Source organism: Cibotium barometz, chromosome 46, assembly GCF_041138505.1.
Source record: "Cibotium barometz isolate CiBa-2024 chromosome 46, ASM4113850v1, whole genome shotgun sequence".
Lineage (NCBI taxonomy): Eukaryota > Viridiplantae > Streptophyta > Polypodiopsida > Cyatheales > Cibotiaceae > Cibotium > Cibotium barometz.
In genome coordinates, this window is record NC_141091.1 from 1352682 (window position 1) to 1360320 (window position 7639).

The window sequence follows — 7639 nt, forward strand, 5'->3', positions numbered from 1 at the left end:
ACCCTTTACCCTTATTAGATGAAGATGGTTAAGAAATTGTTGATGTTGTGTGGGTTCCAATTGCATACTTTGTTTACCCTTCTCAAAGTAGTCAACAGTTTTGCCAAGGGCCTCCAAATCCATCTTTAGAATTTCAGAGTATCAGAGCATCTGATTGGTAGGTTGAAGCACAATCCAAAATTTCTCCACGTAGCCATCACATGCATCCTTTAAAAGTTGTATACAACAGGCTTCATATGCATCCATTTTGGCAGCAGTAGATAACTCATAAACTTATGAATCTTCTTTTGATTCCATTGTAACTATCTGGCTCTTTAGAATATGAAAGTGAGCTTCGTCCCCCAAACATCAGCCTCTATCTGTGATGCATAGAAAATAAATGTTGTTTTGATAAACATTATTCACTTGGAGCTCGATAGCAGTATATTTCTTTTGTACACATCCAAAATCCCCCCTTGTAACTTATCTTTGTCACATTGCACCTAATGCAAGCCTTGTCGCATTGCCTCTAAACACTAGCTCATGTTATGATTCTAATTTTCCAAGGTTTCCAATCGGTTTCGAATGGCTAGAAGTTCTGCCAACTTGGCCTCTATGTTCCAGAGCTGAATTTGTAAGACTTCGTTCTGCTCCTTCAGATCTGTCATGGGCCTCCCTACCAGTAAGGCACACATGGAAATGCATGAACATGCTAATTATTGCACTAGGTCCAAGCTTACTTCCTTAGGAAAAACTATTGATGATGAAGGCATCATGGGGGGTTCAACACTTGCCCAGACACTTCTTTAGTGATGCGTTTAGGGATCGGTGTTTCAACTACTACCTTGGCTATTCTTGTTACTACCTTCTTAACTTTTGCTTTCTTCTATGCTTCCATTACCTCATTCTCATTAACATGTCTAGTCCCTTTTTTTTCTTCCCTTGGCTTGTGTTTGTTGTCTCGCAAAAAGAACTCATGCTATTGGCTAGCAGATTGAGATAAGGTATAATCTTAGTTTATTCAACTTATGTATTCAAATGCTTTATTTCTGTAATCAGTTAATTGCACAATATAGTATCCCATAACACTCCTCAATTCCTCAATCTAGGATCATCCATCCTTTGAGCCTTCTTGAAGGGTTGAGGAGACTTCTTGATCAACCCACTACTGTTCTTAGCATCATTATGAACATTCATGGTATGCCCACTTCCAAAAGAGACGATGGAAGTTTGTGAGTGTAAGTGGATGTGGTAGAAGACATACTCTTCCCAAAATTAGAAGAAGCATTGAATGGCTTATGAGTGGTTGCATTGGGCTGAAATGTCCTATACTTTGGCTCATATAGCTCTGCCAACCTCATAGCCTCCTTGATAGTGGTAGGTCTTTGTGTCAAAACATCCGCCTTGATGTATGAATCTGGACCATGCACAAACTTCTTCAATCTCATGCCTTCATTGAGCCCATCCACGAACATAGAGAGCTTCATAAACTTCTTGATGTACTCTCTAACTTGTATACCCTTTTGTGTGAGTTCATACCATTGCTCATGGTATCGATCAAGAACTAAAGGCGAAACAAATGACATATTCATTTCCCTCTTCAATTCTTCCCAAGTGTGTGGCATAGTACCTTCCTTAATCATATGTCTCCACCATTGATGTGCATAATCTTCCAGATGTAAGGATGCAAACTACTCTTTATCCCTTTCACTCTTTGGGTAGAGCTGAAAGTATGTATCCAACTTGTTCATCCACTCCAACTCATTTGGGGGAGCTGATCCATCACCCTTGAACTTAGAGAGAGAGATCTTGTCTTTCACATCCTTAGATGCGATACATGATGCATTCTCATGATGGTGTGAAGGCTTGTACTTTTGCATTTGCACATATGACCCAAAGAATTGTGCAAAATCTTTGTACTCCCTCTTGAGAAAGTGTGGCAGTTTCCATCCACCTATCATGAGCTTCTCTTTGCTTCTCGATGAACGACATATGTTCCCAATCATGTACTTCCACATCATACACCTCTTCTTCAATCATGGAGTATTGATTTGCTTTGGGTTGCGAAGGTACTCTTCTAGGATCCCCATTATTGGACTCCACATGTTTGAATGTAGGTGCATGTTTGAATGTAGGTGCATGTTGCCTTTCATTCATTTGAGAAGAACCCGCTTGAAATGAAGTAGGATTTCATTCATTTGAGAAGAACCCGCTTGAAATGAAGCAGGCTTTGTCTCCCTCATCATAGAAGGTCTTCAAGCGCATCCGCCATGAACCCAAAAGAAACATTCTTGGTTGAATGCTCATGTTTCAACTTAGGAGAAGCCTCTTGCATCGTTGGTTGTTTGCCTTCCCTTTGGCCTTCAAAAGCTATCTCAAAATGTTGCTTATCTTTATGTTGACCACCATGACCACCACTATCATATGGATGTTGACTCATTGGTCAAATGACATTCTCTTCCAAAGCTTCCATCCTTGTAGCCATAGTGTCAATTTTATCATTGACCTCCACCTTTGTAGCCATAGAATCCATCTTTGCATTGATTTCCATTACCATTTGTAGGAGGGCGTCATTGGAGACGGAATGTGAGGATTGTGGGGTATACTTTGGACACTCCCAACATTCATTTCTTCCTCCACTTCTCTTGAAACTTGCCCAAAAGTTTCCTCCGGCACATCCAAAATGCCATGCTCCATTGCTTCCTCCCCTTCTGCTTCTTCGGAAGCCAATGCATTGCGCCTCGGTCGTCCCTTGGGTTTCGGTGCCATAAAATCCCTACTTTTGGAAAAAATGGCGATAGATTGAAGAGATCTATAGCTTGATAGAGAGCTAATGAGATACTCTAAACCCCTATGTAAAGACCCAAAAGAATTGAAGTGTGCTACTACTCTCTGTTTTAGGGTTCTCAGGGATATGGACTGAAATAGTATTTTGGCTATATCTTGAGCTAGAAATATCGAAATCCAAAACTTTCTTGCTCAAATCAAAGCCCTTGATGAGTTCTACAAGCCTATGTGATTAGATCTATGAGACCATAAACTCCCTATGACTAAATTAGAAAACCCTCATTTTTACCCTAAAGGAATATTGGATTTCGAAGGTTAAGGGCTTGTTGGGTACGTCTAAGGAAGTACTAAGGGCTTGTGTAATCACTTTTAATTCAGTCCTAAAGAATTTTGACTGAATTAGGGTTTTGACAATTCTGTAGAATCTTGCCCAAGTGACTTTCTTAGTGACCAATGGCTTCCCGCTTGCCCCAATTCACTTGTTCAAGCATCCAACACTCCATTGATATACAAAAGCTCATAGTATGTGCTCACCAATGCCCATAACTCCAACCATGCATAAGATTTTGAAAAAATTTCGGCATGGTCTCCTTTGTATATTAGGAGCCAAATCTCAATCTCCTAAGCATCAAATTTCAGCATCAACTCTCATTGGCATCTTGCATAAACTGCATAACACCTTGCCCCAATGTTTGCCTCAACCCATATGCATCAAATCCATGCATAACCCAAGTGGATCACTGCAATACATGTACCAATGTCTTTGATGAAGCACATCGAAGCTTTGCTAATCTCCTAGCCAAGCTCTTCCCACCCGCGTACCTAGTCCGATTCTAGGCACAAGTTAGGGCCATGTCTTTCCCACCAAGTACCTAATCTTCCACCGTACCACTTTCCCACGGCACTCACGGCACGGTGGATTCAAGCCATACTCCCCTCGAGCCTCTTCTCCAATGCCCAAGGTACCTCACAACATACTAGATGCTAGGAATGGAAAGTTGTGAGAACAATTGTGATGTGGTAGTGTGCTTTGCTTGAATGTAAAAGCAAGGAAGATTACTTACAATCACATGGCATGACTCATGCCTTTTTTACAACTCATTCATTACAACCAAAGAGCATGGACTCATCCTTTTCAATCAAATCCCAAGAATATTCCCTCCATCCAACAAAACCACTCAACTCCAATCACCACAACAATAGCATGTGAGGGTAAGCAAGATCAATAGCTCAATCCACAATCTCATATGCATGCCCACACTCCATGTGACTCCTTATAGCATTGAGATGGCTATAAGTGGCTCAATGGCATTCAATACCCTTTGCAATGCTTAAAGATATGAGAATATGTGTTATATCAATGCAAAATTGGTGCCAATAGCTCATTCATGGGTTCCATCACTCTTCCAATGCATAGAATCACATCCATTGCATTCATGGGTTCCATCACTCTTCCAATGCATAGAATCACATCCATTGCATTCATGTGCATGCATAATACCATTCATTTGATGAAGATTTCCCTTCTCTAATGTTCAATGGCATCCCAATGGAGAATGGTAAGCCATAGATTCATCATAAGGGCATGAATGCTTAACTTGATCATCAAACTCTTCAAAAAGGCATCCCACATATGGCTCAATGGCAAATGAGAGAAAATAGTTTGCTATATACTCCCATTTTTTGCATGTAGACAATACCAAAATGAGCTAATTAAGCATGTAGGAAACCCTAATTTCTATAATTTAGGGATTTCCACACATGGAATCCCCAAACTTGCGCTTGATTACAAATTGTAAGCTCAAATGTTCAGGATCTAATCCTTGCAGATATCTGGTATAGATCTATCCGTAAATAAAATGGTAAGAGAGTGGGTCACCAATATTGAAGATCTGGTACTTAGAATTTCAATTGACCCAAAGATTTATTTGACATTGGATGCCATCCGTCTAGATACTCTCATCTTGATACTATACAATCGCTTCTTCTCATCCAAAGCAAGTAATTCTTGAAGTCTATTTGCTTCGAACTCTTCTAAGGATTGGTAGTTAACCACCACTCATAAACTTGGCGCCATAGTTCCATGAGAAGCACCATCTCCAACCCATACACTGTGGAAAAGGGTGTCTACCTTGTTGTTGTTGACTTATTAGTAGTCCAAAATGCCCATAAAGCAGAATACAACTTCTGATCCCAATCTGTCTAGTTCTCATTCACTAATTTCTTCACAATTGTTTCCAAGTTCTTATTAGAAGAGTCTACCTGCCCATTGGCCTGGGAAAAGTACAACAAACTTCTTATGAATTATCATGTGTTGTTGGGTCAACTTTTGTGTTACTGCATTAAGAAAATAGTCGCCTTGTCACTAAACATTTCTATCAGACACCCAAACTTGATTATGATTAGCTTATACAGAAATTTGGCTAGTGAATTGGATTTATTATCCCTCAAAGCTCTTACTTCTATCCATTTAGTATAATGATCTATGGCCACTAAAATATACTTATTGTTGCTTCGGTGAGAGTAGGAGGTTTAAATGGCCCAACAAAATCCAGACCCCATTTTTGAAAGGGCTCCAAAGCTAACACAAGAGTGTGAGGTATCCGATTTGTTGCATTCGACTAGCCTAGTCTTTGACAAACATCAAACTCTCGAGTAAACTTCCAAGCATCTTTCAATATCATGGGCCACCATAATCCTTCTTGAAAGATCTTATGGCCCGTAATGTCTCTAGAAAAATGGTTTCTGCGCCACTTATAAATTGGTGGGCCCCCCATTAATACATAAATAAGGTCTGACATTAGTACCAAGTCTAGCAAAATGAAAACTAAAAATCAATAGATTCCATGCCTATAAAACATCATCTAAGGTTCCTAATTGATTGTCGAATTCCTCCATAGTTCTCCTCGCACATGTCTTCAATGTCCCCATCGGGGTGATTGCATCGGCCTCCCTTGGATAGTCGTTCATTAGCTATCTCACTAAGTCGCACACTCCAGACAAGCTTCGTATAACATTGTCGATCATGTTCTCCACTGCCTTTAGTGGTCATAGCCTCACTCATTCCAAAGGGTTTCCAGATCATCAAGCTTTTGCTTGGCACACGAATCAAAAATTATAGGCATTCCACTCAACAACAAAAAATCCTCAAGCCACATGGGACGAGAAATGATACTGACATGAAATTGTTGATAATAAGTCGACCCATAAAAAATGGACGGTATTGAATTTGATACAATCAACAATACCCTAATGACTAGCTAATTAAATAGCAAAAAATTCAACGAGACAAGAATGTATATATGATAAAGTATAGGCATCAACAGGCAAAACCCAAATGTAAACTAGAGGGATATTAATAGGGGCCACATTACGGTGAATTAATTCAATTCTTTGGATCTCTCTAAAAGACCTTTGATGACAATTGCATGCTTGACTGGGAGCAGTAATACCTCAACAAATGATGAGTCCATGAGAACAGAATATTACATTCTAACACAAATCTCAAAGAAATCACAAGGAGAATCCAACACAGTAGGATTGTCAAAAGTGATAGCAAATGATCAACACATACAATTTAACATGTTAATAAATTATAATAAAGTGATGATATAAATAGATGTCAATACATACCAAACATTTACAAGATAAACAATGATGGTATAACATTATTGTGAAAGCTCTCTTTGATTATTGCTAATCAATCATTGCATTATGACCTTGCACTTTATGAAAAATGATACGCAAAAAAGATACAAAGTGACACATATTGTTTTAGTATGCCAGTTGATATCTAAATGTTGAAATAATTATTAAGATGACTAAGGTTTTTAATACTATATGGGTAAAACTATAGATTAACAATGTGTATATGCACATGGTAGATTAGATCCCACGTTGGGGATCTCAAGATAGTGGGTGCACTTGATAATGCCTTCTTCACTTTCTCATATGCCCATTGGCATTCGTCGGTCCATTCATCAATACTTATACAAAGGTATGTCACATATGGCATATAAGAAGTTAAATCTTATGTAATACTCTACCCTATGAATCTCTGCACCCCTTTGTAGTTGGTATGGTGGTGACATGAAATGGATCTAGACTAAATATCAAAGAAATCAACACATAAAGTCCAAATCTAGCATCCATTTAATGAGCATCAAAAACATATCAGAAATCCATGTGATTATGATGAAAAGAGAAGAAATCCACATGCACATGTAGCAAAGATGGTATGTGCATAAGGCCTAAGTGGTGTAACCTCTCACCATGAGGATGGCTATCAAGCTTGCCCCATGAGCCCTAGACCATGAAAGGCCATCTCCATGAAAGGAGCCAAGAGTACATGTAAGTGTCCAGGATATGAATGATCAAAAGATCTCTATAATGAACCCAAGGCCTTGAAGTAGATTAATCTATGATTAGTTGAATGCTTCTTTCTTTCTCTTGTGTATGCATGCTTGTAGTGTGTGTGTGTGTAGTCTCCATTGATGCAAGCTCTTGTCCACTTCATTGGCAATGAGTTATTCATGGATAGACTCTCTCTATCAGCTTGTGGGTTTGTGAATGTTACATTCTATGCTTGCTTAAGCTTGTGGGTTAATAGATGCACTGTTACATATTTTGGACCTTAGTTTTGCTACATTACAAACCATCCCTTTCTAAAGATTTTGTTCTCACAATCATACAAGATATCTACAATTCATCATAGTCTCAAATGAAATCAATGGAAAGTCGTGAAGGCCTAAATATGCTCTCCAAATGTAAGGAAGCCCATAAATCTTCATCTCCAATGCACATGTGTGGGGCTGTCATGGCAACCCTTGTTTTTGTAGATGAAATCCCTTGAAAGATTATTCATAAACACTCC